General features: G+C 41.0%; 1 protein-coding gene across 2 annotated transcripts in view; it reads left to right on the plus strand.

Moving 5' to 3' along the window:
* Window positions 1-60: 60 nt before the first annotated feature.
* The window catches only part of LOC136435551 (cAMP-dependent protein kinase type II regulatory subunit-like), an 82899-nt gene continuing 66257 nt past the window's right edge, over window positions 61-16702 (plus strand). Inside the window, exon 1 of one of the 2 annotated variants that reach the window (XM_066429158.1) lies at window positions 61-168. The gene's annotated coding sequence lies outside the window, so the exon portion shown is untranslated. Of the gene's footprint in view, window positions 169-3960; window positions 4090-16702 lie in introns of those variants that run through there. The other variant, XM_066429159.1, reaches the window with a different exon arrangement.

The raw sequence follows: 16702 nt of genomic DNA on the forward strand, positions 1-16702 counted from the left end.
CTTGTCCACCCCTCATCACCGCAAGAAAATGGTTTGTTCCCTTTCATGAATATGGATGAGAGTCTTAATTAATTATTCATGACCTGTGGATTTCCGGATTTGGAGGGTTGAGGACCACACGTCAATATAAGCACATGTGATCGACGATCTCGTGCATTGGAATGTGAGGTATGTATACTGTACTTTCGTGGTCCACGTATTTTCCAGGAGGTGTATCCAAACCCCTGATGTATCTCGATTCTCTCCAAACTACAAAGGCATCGGATGTTTTTGTAAACGGGCGTGGATAAAAATGGTTTCCCGGTGGATTGGCGGCCTTGCGTTGATCTCACGCTAGTGTCCGGGGTTAGGGGTAGCTAGATTCGGTTCTATTCCCGGAACACCCAAGTAGAACGTGGAGTTGTGGAGTCTTCCGGAGAGGCACTTGAGACGTTGGGGGTTCCTGAGTTTAAGAAGGAAACGTTTAGAAACCCTTCTATTCTTCGAGGTTGAAGCACTTTAGTGCCAGGGTTCTTGTATCTTTTTATACAAAACTTGCAGGTCCCGGTGGGACATGAACTGGTTTGGTGAGCTTCCAGGAATACTGTAAATGCAGAAATGTTCGCGGTGGTTTTATGTTCCAGGTTTTCGCGGTAAGATCTTCGCCGCGAACTTAAAACCACCGCAAATGTTTTTCCTCCTACCTCATTGCTGTATTGTCTAAAACGTGAACTTAAACCACCGCAAACACTCCATTTTCTCCCTACCGCGAAATTAAAACCACGCGAAATTAAATGCATTTACAGTAGTACCAAACACGGTGTCAGTGGTTATATTAGCAGGCTTTTTAATGGCAATTGGTGTATTATAATAACCAATAATTAATAGTCTTACGAATGATTTGATAGTGAAAATTGGAAGATCACAACTATCTGGGATTGAAATTTTGCAGCAGTACCAAGCTCTTAAGAATTAAATTAGATCCACAGATTCCACACTATCCAGACAATTGTCATAACTTAATTTTACTCAATATGGAGGTAAAGTGATTGTCTTTTGCATTTGTTGTGAAATTAAAGAAGATATCAGTTCATTTTTTAATTGGAAATTACATTAGATCGTTGGATCGTTACATCGTTCACAGTCAATCAATTAACCAATCAAGTAACAAATCCTGATTAATCACCTGTAAAATGCACAATAGGTTGCAGTTGGTGGAAAAATATTGATATAAAGGTACACCATACAGTATGTGGAGTTATTTATATATGTAAGCAAGCACTTATTGTTGAATTGAAAAGCATAAACCTATTTGTGGAGTACCTTTAAGGTAAGGTAAAGCAGGCATCCTCAATTGAGGTGAAGCATAATGCTTTTTCAAGTAGCTAGTGGTAGTGCAATGCGGCTTCGCCACGGCTCGCATTTTTTGGCCAAGCACACTGGGTCACCCCTACCTTTCTCAATAAGTGTGTTGGGTTCTTTTACGTGCAGAGGTTTGACGCCCTAAAGCTCCCTCATACACGGGGCCGCCGTCTTTACGTCCCCATCCGATAGGACGATCCGCATCTTTTCCAGTCATGTCCAGGCCCGGGTACGAACTCGGACTGCTGGCTCCACGGAATTTGAAGCAGATGTTGTGAGAGGCAGAGTGTGCAGACCTCTACACCACGCGGACACCTTAAATTACTTATATTGAGAAATTCTGCTGTTTGAGTTACTGGTGAATTTAAAAGATCACTTATTGGTCAATCATCAATGCAGCAATAGACAACAGATTATGTCATATGATTATAGTTACAATTTACTGATATCAACATTTTTAAGTACAGTAGAATCCGCTTAACTGCACCACCCATTTGTCAGCGTTTTTGGTGCAATTATCCGGCTGGTGCAATTATGCAAAATGCCCTGCTGGACCGCACCACCATGGACGAGGGGTGTATTGTTAGTCAGAAACACTAGCACAAATAAAACAGGCCCCGCGACCCGCCCGGGACCTCCCATAGGATTCCTATCAACGTGACTGTCAATGGAGACCGCCTTCTTTTGTTACTCAAAACAGTTTTAAATATATTGGCGGTATTGGGCCTTTACACCGGCAAGTATCGGCTCATTTGTACCGCGTTTGCCGATTTTTAGCGCACCTTTTAAGTCAACTTGTCGAGGATTTTTGCAAAATTTTGGTGCAGTTATCCGGCATTGGTGACAATGCGTGGTGCAGATATGCGGAGTCACTAACAATGCAGTGAATGGGAACCGGTTTGCAATTAAATGGAAGGTGCGTTTATCCGGGGTGCAATTAAGTGGCTTCGTCTGTACCTTGATCTCCCATATGCCTCAATGAAGCAACAGCCATAAAAATGCAAAGATAAAGCCGTATGAAATCTCTGCCTTGCCTCAAATTTTAAAATCCTACAGAATTTTAACAACTTACCGTGGTATATAAGGCCACACCAATTCAATTTCTTGGTTTAATAACAGATTTTTTTTCAAACTGCTAAATTCCAAAATCAACATGAAACAGAATCTCAGAGGAAAGTTTGTACTTTGGTGCACACAGTTTCAGGGTGTGAACAGGGTCAGGTGAAAGTTTTCACCCCAGCCTTCTGTTTTTATGATTTTTTTTTGTTGCTAAAATTTAAAAAAAAAATCTGTTAACCAAGAAATTTAATTGGTGTGGCCTAAGATCAGCCTTTTTTGACTCCGAGAATCTATGAATTCCTCAGCCGGGGTTTAGGCGTACCTTATAAAAGCATTTCTCTCAGTCTTAAAACTGGTCACTATAGCTTTAGGTCATTGACTTTCCTTACGGGTGCTATAGGTCATTTAAATGAACTATTTGGCAGCACAGGGTCTTTACCAAGAGGCCGCAAATGACTTCTCTGCATGTTTCTGTGCCCTTCAGAGCAAGGACAGACTGTCCATGAATACTGAAATACTGCCGAATTAATCTCGGCACTTTTGGATTTTAAACCTATGGCTTAAGTTGAGCCTAAGACTAAGTTATGGTAACCTAGCTACTTGTGGCTATTAGTATTATGTCACAGTTGTCTGCGGTACTGAATCAGAGATCAAGAGTCAATTTGGGGAATACTAAGTAGGAGCATTGAAGATCTCCCACCTCAGCGCTGTTTCTTTAAATGTTTTGTTTGTAGTACATTGATTATGCAAATAAGGTTTTGATTGACATTAAATGTGCCCATTGGTCACTTAGACGTCATGTTATAATTACTAGCATATAATAAAAAGGATAATAAAAAGGTCACAATCTTCCCCACCAACCTCTGCTTGGAGAGTAGCTAAAAGCCTGAGCTGCCTTCAACTCAAGTTCAGCATTCTACTCCCACCCCCATAGCTAACCTTGGAACAGTCCAACTTGAGGCTATCTGTCATGAATGATTGATTGATTCATCTATAATCCAGTCATTTGTGTAATGTGTATTCTGTAATCCTCGCTGTCTGCCAGTTTTTCATTATCTCCGCATGACTTCTTTGACCTCCTTTTAAGCCCAATGTTCCTCCATGGATCTTTTAATGTAATCAAGCCGAACACAATACATGTAGTGTAATATATATATATATACTGTAATGTTAGTCAGTGATATCAGCTAACCAATTCTAAATGCATTATGAGGCATTGTGTTCAATCATTGCTACTATTGCAAAAGCATATTCTTTACGTTTGATTGTGTTGTAAACACGGCGAAATAAATATTTAGTGATTCAAGATTATGAGGTCAATGACACCGCATTCCCCCTATCACTCATGAGTCCCGAAAGCCCCCTATATGCTGATTGCATATTGATCCCATAGTGTTGTTTAAGTCTTGCTACGCTCCGCATCTGGATCAGGCATCTATTGCACATCCTGACGTCATCAGCTGACGCAGGCAGTCCAATAAAACAGCGTTGCCACATTCCTGACACAACGTCGTGCTAGTCCTGTTGTCTGAAAAACCCTGCACGCTCTCAGGCGGATTGCATGGAGACATGTAGCATTCGGAACGTCCGCTCGCGTTAATGGAAATCCTAAACCGCCGCACTTCAATCAGATTTGCCGACAAAACGTCAGACTCTGTCAAAGAAGCCACGATGACACGGTGTCAAAAGGTGAGTGTGTAGCGACACGGTGCCGTTTTTTAGTTTGGCAATAATCCATTTTTGGGGGAGGGTCTAAATGTCAGTATCATGCCACTGCCAACAAGAAGTAGAGGGTTTTAACGCAGGGTAGATATCTCTCCTGGCACTTTCTCTGACACACGGCCTGATTGATGTACTCATTGCGCGTATTTCTTGCATGCCATCTGCCGCGAGAGCAAATGCTTTAGAGGATCAACTCCTACGGCATGTTCTGACAGTTTTACGTAATGCAAGCTGATTGTCATGCAAAAGCTGGGATGCAAAATGACCATAAGATGGCATTTATTTGTTGATTTGACTGACTTTTGGAGAGAAAATTTGCAAAATTTGACATCTATAAAGGTATAATCATATGGGCAATAGTTAAAGCGATAGCATATGCATGTAAGCTCGTCAGTTGTTTTTGACAACACTTTGGTGCTGCTTTGTTCTTATGCTCAACCAAGATGTGTGCTGCATGGAGCATGTTCACCTTCTCTTCTCGTGAAAACAGTGGCAGATCTTTTTTTTCTTGAGAAACACTGAAGACAATTTTGCATCGGACAGCTGAATAGAAGAACAAAATTAAGACACTGCAAGTTGGAAATTCAGCTTTTCTCATTGTGTCTTCCTCTATTTTCTCAAAACAAGTGTAGTAGAGGCCCTTTGAAGAGTTCCTTTTGCAAAACGTTGACAGGGCATGCTTTTTCCACGGCCTCAAATCAGATTCAAAATCATTGTAAGACATCATTCGTAGCATGCAATTGTGCTGTCTGAACTTTCATCTAATATGACGGCACTTCACTGATAGAAATGGCGCCAAGACTGCAATGATGATGCGATTTCACTCCAACTGATCAAAGTTTGACCAAAGGCAGATTAAACTGACCAAACTTCTGACTACCAAACTTCCTAATTGATTCCAAGATGAGTTCTTAAGTTTTTTTTATTGTGGCTGTGTTTTGAAGCCAGGCTTGATTAATTTGTGATTTTAAAGACCATTGCGGACTCAATCTGTCTGCCATGTGACTGCACTTGTATTGTTAAGTACCCAGTAAATTTGTATTTGAGACCATATTTCAAGCAATTGTCATCATAGCCTAGTTCATTCCCTTTTACCTGCTTTGAAAGATTTACATTTGGGTTAACGATGTCCCACGTGTCCTCACTAAACCTGATTTTATTGCAAAACAAGTTTCTTATTTCACAACCTGAAGCCTACTGATGTTTCAATAGCCTTATCGTCTGGTAATGTTACATGTACCCCCTTTAAAAGTGATATGATTTTGCTACATCTCGTTGCTAGTCATTTCAGCAGTTAAGGTCTCATTCATGCATTACTCCGAGTGGGTACCTTGAAAGAATCCGTGGCCAAAAAATTAACGGCTGCACGAACATGTGTTTATATCGGTGGGAAATTCTCTTTTAGCCAGTCCAGCTGATCTCAAGCGTCAAACTGATGAAAGCTTGTTTGTAACTGAAGAAATTAGCAGGCAAAATTCGGCAGCCGCGCGCGAGGTCAGATGTGTGCAGCCGGGCACTGTAGGTGATGCCATCATGCGCTTTCAGCTGAAAAGTGCCTTTTTGGAGGTGTAGCTAAGTGCACTTTGTAATTACTAAAAAAAGAGATTGTGTATAGTGAAAATGTTGGGATTTTTAATACATGATCTAGGATAAATGTTCTCAACAAAGAATGAATAACTATGGCACATGTTCTATAGCTTCATTAAACACGTAAAACACGTATTATAACATGTAAACCTATGGGGTGAAAAAACTCATAAATGAGACCTGAAAGACTACCCAAACTTAGGCAGGTAAAACAATGTAAACATTGCAATAATAGGAACCTTACTTGTGGCATATTTTTAGAACCATGGACATAAATGATAGAAAGCCACCTTTGGCTCCAGGTGTTTCCTTTGACATGTTTATATTATGTTTTTTGGCTTTAGGGTATAGGAAACAGCCATTGTGCTCTTTACCTGTCAAATCATTTTGTTGCCATGGCAACAATACCTCTTGACAGGCTGGTGATGGGTCACAGTAATTTGCGGTGTAGGCTCTGCAGGGAACACCTGTTCAGTTATATTCATAGACGGTACACACGCAGAATGGCTCGGCTTGTGTGTAAGTATGGTAGATAATGGACATGCAGACACAATTTGAATTGATCCTTTTAAAAAAAAAGTAACATTTTACCCTTTGAAAATTGATTGGCCAAGGCATCTGTGAGCTCAAAGTGACCTTTTCAGCAGTAATACGCCAGGTGTTCTCTATGTTGTCGCACTGTTTTGAGAGATTGGACAACGTTTGCATGTCTCTGAGCCCTGTCCTATGTACCGGAGTATATTTTCAAGTAAGAGATATCAGAATTTTGAAATTCGGTGACCTGCCAGTGATCAACGAATATGGCCGAACTTTGTCAACTGTGTGACAGTTATAGTCATTTTGGTACTATATGCTTGAAACAATTGTATCTACATGTATGTGTTTGGAATCCCATTGCCTATAGACCTTTCTCACGCGGCGGACATGATAGAATGAAAACGAGGCCCTTGTGGCAAACAAAAGACCAATCCTAACTGTCAATCACAATTAGTAGTTTAGCCAATGATTACCTGATAATTAGAGAATCGACCAATGAGGAAGTGGCTGCATGACCGTTAAATATTTGCATTTCTATGTTTTTATTTTGCATTTTTACGTTTTGACGGAGGAGGGCGGGGACTCTGCGATTAGTCAACAAAGCTCTAAATTGCTGCATTTTTTGTTTGCATTACATTAGTTATGATATTAATACATGGATATCATATTTTAAAACTTAATGTGATTTAGGAGGAAAACGAAATCTGTACATTATTTTTGCTTCTTTGCCTCATTGGCCTCGTCTTCATTCTATCATGTCCGCCGCGTGAGAAAGGTGTATAGCAATTGTGTCACAATATTAGGCCACAGCAAGTGCATTTAATGGATCACATCCTCTAGAGACTCCAAATTTAGTGCATGCGGGCGAAAAAAAACAAGGTGGGCAAAAAAAACAAGATACCATAAAGCATGTAAGAAGACTTGAAGCGATCAAATATGGCATCACAACCAACAGTTCTTTTATTCCTGTATCAAATAAAACAGTTACACTGGTGTCAACATTAAAATCATTATACTTTTTATTTATAGATCCGGGTTTGTATAGCACATCAACAATAGCGAAAGGAATATTGCCTTTTTACGGCATTTAGGAAGTTTTTGTCGATAGAACTGATGGACGTTTGCTACATGTTGTCCCATGTTCCATATGTTGACCATTGCCGAAGGGTAAATTTTAAATATTAAAATCAGTCGAAAATCAATGCGCAGGCTGATATCATCCATAACATTTACTTGCTGTGGCCTTGGGCCACGCCAATTTAATGTCTTGGTTAACAGATCTAGATTTTTTTAAATTTTAGCACGAGGACATCATTAAAACAGAAAGCTGGGGTGAAAACTTGCACCTGACCATGTTCACTCCCTAAAACTGTGTGCACCAAAGTACAAACTTTTATGTTGGTTTTTCAATCTAGCATTTTTTCAAAAATTCCGTTAACCTAGAAATGAAATTGGTGTGGCCTTATATAGCTTTGAGAAAGATTGCGTATTGAAGATTGCCATCCAGTTCAACGAACTGAATTAGTCTTGACTGAAGAGAATACTTGAGCCTGTTCTGATTGATTACTTCTGAGACAGATAGACTCAGGAAATGAGGGATTTTCCTGCAGGGAAATGGCAATTAGAGCCTGGAATTGAGCCCCCTCTCCATGGTAGCGTTGCCATATTGCGTTGAGTAAGCCGCGTAGAAATCGTAACAACGTGACTTGGGACGTTGATGAAGGTTAGACATCCAGGTTATCCAACATACGCTAAATAGCAGTTAGCATCTTTTTCCTATTGGACTATCTAGAATTGTCTTCACTTCATTTGCATATCAATGTATAGTTCATGGTCAAAAACCTGCTGACCGACAAATCTTGCTTAGTGTCACTGAGGAAAAGTACAGCTGGATGCTACTTGAAATGAAGAAGAAGAAGAACTTTATTGCGCGACAATTGTAACGGGTACAATGTATGGCAATTTGTAGAAACATAACAATCCACTATTTCTGATATTTAACAATTTCAAAGAACTTATCTATAACATGAATAACAATCGATCTAGTAATGTGCATTCTAATGATAGTATTCTGTGTCAGGAATGTAAAACAATGTCTCGTTTTTTCATAGAGCTGTATATAAATTGGCCTACATAGGTGGATGTATGAATAGGGCATGACAACATCATATTGAATATCTCTGTCTTGGTATGCGACAGCATTTTATCGGACTTGCATACAATCGAAACAATTTCTGAAATGTCTGACCGTTTCCAAAATCATATCCAGCTGCTTGAGTAACTGCTATTTGGCATGACGTGACTTGGGATTTCTGTTCTGCCAGGAACAAATTCTCCTTCTTCTGATGTTTGCAGTACTTCTGGTAATTAGAAGACTATGATGCCTGTATGTGAAACTCAGTGGAAAGGTACTACTGGTTGCAAACTACTACTGTCAAGGATTGTAAGATTCTTTGGACGTAGTAAAAGAGGCAAGGGACTCGGAAAGGGAGGTGCTAAGCGCCATCGTAAGGTGTTGTGTGACAACATCCAGGGCTTCACATTAAGCCCACTATCCGCCGCCTGGCCCGCTGTGGTAGTGTAGAGCATATCTAGATCGCTGGTCTCATCTACGAGGAGACCCATGGCGTCCTCAAGGTCTTCCAAAATCCATACTTTTATCTGAATTTAAAGACATCTTATACTAATGCAGCATCGGTGATGCTCGAGGTATGCGCACTTACGATATCAAGGTGTTCAAGACATTCTTGTATTGAGAAGGCTTTCATAGCATTTGTTTTTTTTTAAATATTAAATGTCACGGTCTTAGGGTGCCTTAGAGGAATTATGAGAATTAACGTCATATGGCGTGGGAAGGGCATCTTCTAATGATGCATTCAGGAAAAGAGGCAAGTGGAGTCAAAGTAAACTGTAAATGCATTTAAGTTTGCGTGGTTTTTATTTCACGCTAATGTGAAAATGGAGTGTTCGCAGTGGTTTTAATTTTACGGCAGCGCTATAGTCACATACTGCTACAGTATTGGATAAAAATGTTTGTGGTGGTTTTAAGTTCGCGGTGAAACGGTCGCCGCGAAAACCGCGAACATAAAACCACCGCGAACATTTCTGCATTTACAGTATGCCAGGCTCTCGTGACCTGAAATGACTTGTGATGTTACCTTGGATGACTTCTACAGATACTGATCAGATACATGTGTAACGTTGGGTAACCTAAATTCGTGGGGTACTTAAAGTCGGGATTTTTCGAAAACGGGGTATTTAGGGATATGTGCTAGATGCAACATCAGTAATACCGCTAGAAATGCAAACTTGACAGACTAACGCATTCAGAACACTGTCTGAAAAGCTTCGATAACCATGCATTAGAAGTTGGCGACGTCAAAACCTCTCCGTCCCTTATTGACAGAGTCTGGGGGCTTCGTGGGAGACTCACACTGCACGGTTGTTCGCTGGTTTATAAGACAAATGTCACATCTCCTGCCTGCTAAACACAATTATTTACAAGACAACTAATTACAATCTCTTTTGCTAACCTACAACTGGACTCTAAGTGTGATCAATCATCAAAACTCCTCTCTGTTGCTACAACCTACGGCACGTGTATTTTCCCGCCGCCATATTGTTAACCAGAATCCTGTTGTCAAGCAGACGGCAAAGGTTTGTGAGGAACACTTTTTTGTCTAAATGCTGCGTGTGATAGTGGACTGAGGAAGATATTTTCCTCAAAGTTTGCACCTAACACAACAAGGAACACATGGACATAGTAGTATTACCATTGCTACGGCATCCAGCTAACTTACCATGAATAATGTAACGTTACACGTTGCCCGATGATGACGATGCGCCGACTTTGAGTGAAGTTCTACCGACTCAACACACGGGTTGTTCCCGAACTGGCCTGATGTGTGCGGTACGGCCGTTTTTTCGTGTATTTTTTTTACTTGGACACGTCTATATCCATAGCACTCTCCTCAAGCCAAGGATGGAACGAATAGCTGCTGTATAAAATGTGATTAGCGGTAAGATATTCAAGACGAATCTTCTCTCCCGAATTAATGTGCCCCCCTGTCCGACAACACTGTCATTGTGCGTGCGGCGGACGGTAGCTTCAAGTTGAAATATTATGGTGTCAGCACGACTAGAGACAAAATCTACCATATATATGATTAGTGCAAAGATAGTACATAATACTGACAGAATTATAGAAAAAAAGGATGGTTTATTGTTCTGCTAGATTGATTTCAGTCAACCATTATCGGAAAAATCCCGAATTTAGGTTACCCAACGTTATAACGATTTGGCTGCCTACAGGGGGAGGTCTATCATGTCTATTATGCAGTTGAATCTACATACTATTAGTCTCTACCAGACTAACTAGCCAGCTATAGGGAGAATATTAGCCAGGGGAGTTTGGTCCCGCACTTTAGGGTTTCATTTGCAAGTGCACAAAATATTGACCTTCACCGTGGACTCTACTGGCTAATTATTCCTTTTTCTACTGGACTCTACGATCCATACGCCGGTAGGAAGGCCTGGTGGAGGCTGGAATCCTTCACATTCTGAGGTTTATGAGGGAGATTGAATTTCTTGTTGATTAGGTAATGTCATTAAGTTTTGTTTAGATGATATCAGTCAGACGGGTTTTGTTTAGGTAATATTTTAGGGTACATTGTGCAAATGTAATGATTTAGGCCTATTGCAAATGAATTGAATGAGTCTGTGATTCTGTGCATGCATGCTTTATCATTCCATGATTACAGGTTTGCATAGCAAAACCTTTGTTGGATCCGTTGGCTTGTGTGGTCGCCGCCATCTTGAATTGTGACGTCACAGGGTTACCATACTATTTTATTGGGAGGGGTGTTTTTTTGGGTCGCTAGCGTTCTCTCTATTTTTAACAAATCGGCACACAACTATCACACATTCAACTCAAATGAAAAGAAAAATTCAATACCAATTCATATCTATAAAAAGACCCCGGTAATCGCTAAACTAACATAGCAAATCTGAAGTATATGTAGCACAAATACTTAACTCTAGTTGTAAGTTAGCACTACATGTACATTGTACGTACATGAGCCAGATATTACCATATACATGTACCTCCAGTAATCCGACCAGCCAACCCATTTGTCTGGGGCAACGGCTGACCCTCTCACCAACCATCTCTACTCAGTCCCTTTATCCGATTTAGTCGTTGTTGAGACCAGGTTTGGCTGTATTTCTCATTGTTCCTGTGTATAATTATATTTTCCCCCTTCACACAGGCCAGATCTAGACACAGACTGTGAGATCATTTGGACACAGACTCAACTGGCAGGAAAGAAACCACTAATGATTGGTACATACTATAGACCTCCATCGGACCAGGGCAATAGCCTGGATGAGCTGGACAAGTCCATAAGTAAGATGGGACCTAAAATTAACTCTGACAACGTGATCATCCTTGGAGATTTTAACACACCTGGTATAAATTGGGATGCTAGCATAACACATAACACCCAGAACCATTCAGGGCAGGCACAGAAGCTACTGCACTTAGTGGATAACCATGGGTTATTCCAAACAGTTCAAGAGCCCACTAGGAATGGTAATCTCTTGGACCTGGTCCTGGTTAATAACCCAAACATAATCGAAAAGACCACAGTAGTTCCTGGAATAAGTGACCACGACATGGTATTGGTGGATGTCAACCTTGCACCCAAACAAAACAGGAAACCCAAGAGAAAAGTGTACATTTGAACTAAAGCTGATGAACCGGCCATCAAGAGTGACCTTAGTGACTATGCAACAAACTTTAACAAACGAACTGAGGATATGTCCGTGACACAGAAATGGGACGATTTTAAAGACAAAATAAAGCACACTATGAACTTGCACATCCCTAGTAAAACAACATCAAGCAGATACAACCTGCCTTGGTTCAACAGAAACCTAAGAAGGCATTGTCGTAAGAAACAACGTCTTTACAACAAAGCTAAGAGAACAGGGCGAGAGGAAGACATGAACAAATACAAGAGAGTTAAGAAGGGTGTACAGAAAAGCATAAGAGCAGCACATTCAAAATATGTGGCAGACATACATGTACTGGGGGAAGCCATAATAGACAAACCCAAAACATTCTGGTCATACATAAAAGGCCTAAGAAGAGACCTTGTCGGCGTAGCCCCTCTAAAGATTGGTAATTCCATTATCAGTGATAGCGAGAAAAAAGCAGAGGCACTCAGTTCACAGTTTAAAAGTGTGTTCACAGAGGAAGACACAACAAACATGCCAAGTCTCGGACAGCCCTGTACCCCTCCCATGGAACACATAGTGATTTCCCCTAATGGTGTCGAAAAAATGCTCCAAGGTCTCAATCCATTTAAAGCATCTGGTCCAGACCAAATACCTCCTTGGTTCCTCAAAATGACAGCCACCGAAATAGCACCTGTGTTAACCAATATTTTCCAACACTCGTTAGACACAGGAGAAATTCCCAAAGACTGGAGGGATGCAAATATATGTGCCATTTTTAAAAAGGGAGATAGAGCTGTCCCCGGCAACTACCGACCTGTGTCACTGACCTGTATATCCTGCAAACTACTTGAACACATTATTCATAGTCATGTCATGAAACACTTAGAAAGTTTCAACATATTGACTGACTACCAACATGGATTCAGAGCAAAGCGATCCACAGAAACACAGCTTATATTGACAGCTCACGACATAGCTGGCGCACTGAACAGTAAAAAACAGGTAGATCTAGCAATTCTTGATTTTACTAAAGCTTTCGATAAAGTCCCACATAGCAGACTCATCACAAAACTAGAGCACTACGGAATTCAAGGCACCACACTAAATTGGTTGAAGGCTTTCTTGACCAATAGGGAACAGACGGTAGTGGTAGAAGGCAAGGCCTCAGCTCCAGTTAGAGTTGCGTCAGGCGTACCACAGGGAACCGTTCTGGGACCGTTACTCTTCCTCCTGTACATAAATGACTTACCAGACCAGCTTGATTCAAATGTGAGGTTATTTGCTGATGACTGCCTGTTATATATAGAGTTGTCCACACAGAGTGATTCACAGCTTTTGCAAGAAGATTTGAACACACTCGAAGAATGGCAAACCAAATGGCTCATGCAGTTTAATCCGGAAAAATGTTACATCATGCACATAACAAACAAACGAAACCCAATTGTAACCACCAACCAGTTCTGTGGACAGGCTCTAGCAACAGCAAAGAGCCACCCGTACCTAGGCGTCACATTAACAACGGGGCTAAAGTGGAATACCCATATCAACAAAGTAACAACTAAGGCTAAACAGACATTGGGAGTGATCAAACGTAATTTGTGGGCATGCCCAGCAAAGGTAAAATCACTTGCATACACGTCTCTAGTAAGACCTAACCTTGAATATGCTGCAACAGTTTGGGATCCATACACAAAGAAGGATATAGATAAACTGGAGAGGGTGCAGAACCAAGCTGCCAGATTCTGCACGAACAACTATAAAAGGGGCGCTAGTGTAACAAAAATGAAAGCAGATCTGCAATGGATGTCACTTGAGGACAGGAGAACAATGTCCAGACTTTGCATGATGTACAAAATGACTAATAAACTTGTGGACGTACCGACTGATAAGTATCTAATGTCAGCTCAGAAGAGGACCAGAAATAGTCATGCTTTTAAGTACCAGAGTTATCAGCCAAGGATTGATGTGTTCAAAAATTCGTATTTCCCGAGAACCATAGTAGAATGGAACTCGTTGTCATCAAGTACTGTAGGAGCTTCCTCACTAAGTAGCTTTAAAGAACGGTTGCAGTCAGATATGCAAAGACTAGGTGTAACAGACCGTTCGGTGTAATATGACCAGCTGCTGCCGCGCCGCGTGCCTGCGAAGCTGGTGTGTTACGCCTAATGGCGGTTATACCGGCTATATAGATACAGATACAGATACAATCAGTAAAACAGCAGAAGTGGATATTAGAATTTTTATTTTTTTCGATGCGAATCATAAAGGCATAGCCTTCTTAAAGCCAGCATCACACAGCGGGAAAATTACTTTTCTGATGAGTCTGCGAGCTCGAAGTCTAAAGCAGTATGGCTGGTGTTCTTTCATTTTCAATCACAGTGTGATGTTTAGAGATTGCCCCTCAGGGGTTTTTCTAGAAAAAAAAATTGCAAGGGGGAGCAATGCAAGGGAGCGGAGCGACCAAGGGGAGGATGGTGTGGAAGGGGGGTTTTAGAGAAAATTTGTATTAAAATGGGGCCTTCTTTGGCTTCCTGAGAGGCAAAATTACTGTCAGACAGCTCACGTGCACATTTGAAGACTGTGGCCACATGTAACCTAGTAGCATCCCTGGTAAATCAGAATTTTAGGCTTGTCAGAGGATCTGCTCCCCAGGGTAAGGGGGCGCATGGTCAGGGCATGAGGGCGCTCCGCCCCTGTTCCCCTCTTTAGATGAACCCTTAGCCTGATATTGTTCATAGGCTTTTTTCCGTGAGGCGTAGCAAGCCATTTTACTTCACCATGAATCATAGCTGTTGTGTTGCTACGTGTAGGTCCCCCCCATGCAGACCCTCATGTAAACATGTGTTAGTTGACTAGAGCGATATTGAAGATCGGGTATTGCAGACAAATGCTTCATCCTCGTGTTGAAATTGATTCGTACTCCCTCGAGAACGGGATCCATAAACTTTAAGGTACTGTGGCCAATCCATAACCATTGTTTTGTATCATATCTTTTTGACAGCTGGATGAATGGTGGAGGGAAACGTATACATCAGAAGCACTCTTCTCAATGGCTTCGTATTGCTCCAAACCATGATTGTTGATTGATGATCAAGTGGTCTGTACTCTCTTAAGTGGACCATCAATCTGCCTGATTGATTATACATGTAGTATAAAATATCGGGTGCTGTAAAGTACAGTGTAGATTACAAGCCTTAGAGATAATATGTATTATGTCATACCTGGGCAGCGAAAACGTTTGATACGGGTGTTCCGCATTGTGTGATAATTTTCCGTATCACACAGGGTTCTAAGTTGTATCACACGTGCTTCCAAAGAATATTTCAAATGCATTTCGAGACCATCGGTTGCGCCGCCGTCGAAAATTCGAATACCGGATTTGGAGGTTGGAATCAATATTGTTACAATTTTTTGCTCGAGGACACAAAACTCTCTCAACTTCTGGCGCATTCTGCATTGAAATGTGTGTTTTCTCGGGTCAATATGTATGTAATAGACATTTGTACACCCTGGCCCAGTAGGAGAAACAGAGGTAACTGTAAATGCAGAAATGTTCACGGTGCTTTTATGTTCACGGTTTTCGCTGCAACCGTTTCACCGCGAAGTTAAAACCATCGCAAACATTTTTGTCCAATACTGAAGCAGTATGTGACTACTAGTATAGCACTGCCGCAAACTTAAAACCATCATGAACACTCCATTTTCGTCTTAGCGCGAAATAAAAACCATGCAAACTTAAATGCATTTACGCTAAAAGAATGTTATATTTCTATTTTAACGTATGTGTAATTTTGTGTAATTCTGTGTGATTCATGAATAAGATACATTTTTTTGGCCCAAGATTTGCTGGATATGCAAGTGCACGTATATGTCACAGTAGAGATTGGAATCCAGTAGAGTCCGGAACTCTACTAGTAGAGATTGGAATTCCAATCTCTACTAGTAGAGACTGGAATTCCAATCTCTACTAGTAGAGTTCTGGATTCTACTAGTTGAGATTGGAATTCCAATCTCTACTAGTAGAGATTGGAATCGGGATCCGAATATTGGGATTCCAATCTCTATACTAGGAGAATTCCAGATTCTACTAGTAGAGATTGGAATTCTACCAGGACAATCATATACATGTAAATGGTGATAATATATTAATTTATTGATACAAAATCATACAATGTACTGCAACCTAATGAAAATCTTATCATCATTCTAATCTGCATATTTGCCAGTAAGGAGAAAAGAAAGCTTGTGATGGCATGTCGCAACTTAGGTATTTTGTAAGTTTTGAAGAAGGTAAAACAAGTAAGTAAACATCCCCCTCTTGCAGGTGTAGATGGTACTGCAGAAAGCTAATTTCTGAACAAAATCTTCTCCTTTGCTGGCAATTTTAACCTCAGGCAGTCCTTTGGTAATTTGACTCAAAGCATTTCCTATGCAACACATGACTCCACACCTCCAGATTTGTACTGCTATATGGGCTATCAATCATTCTAAAGGTTCGCTCCAGTTTCGGTGAAAGATAGAATTGTTATGGAAAATTACATCAGACACAGAGAGTCAAATTTGACACAGCGGTCACAGCCCTTAGTCAAAATGTCCTCCTGTAAAATCCAAGGGGGCGAGTATGCCACTCCCGGGATTCGAACCCCGATCCGCAAAGCTTGGGAATCCAACACGCTAACCGCTAGGCTAAAAGGTCCGGACCAGTTAGACTGGTCAG

The sequence above is a fragment of the Branchiostoma lanceolatum genome, chromosome 5, assembly GCF_035083965.1.
Source record: "Branchiostoma lanceolatum isolate klBraLanc5 chromosome 5, klBraLanc5.hap2, whole genome shotgun sequence".
NCBI lineage: Eukaryota > Metazoa > Chordata > Leptocardii > Amphioxiformes > Branchiostomatidae > Branchiostoma > Branchiostoma lanceolatum.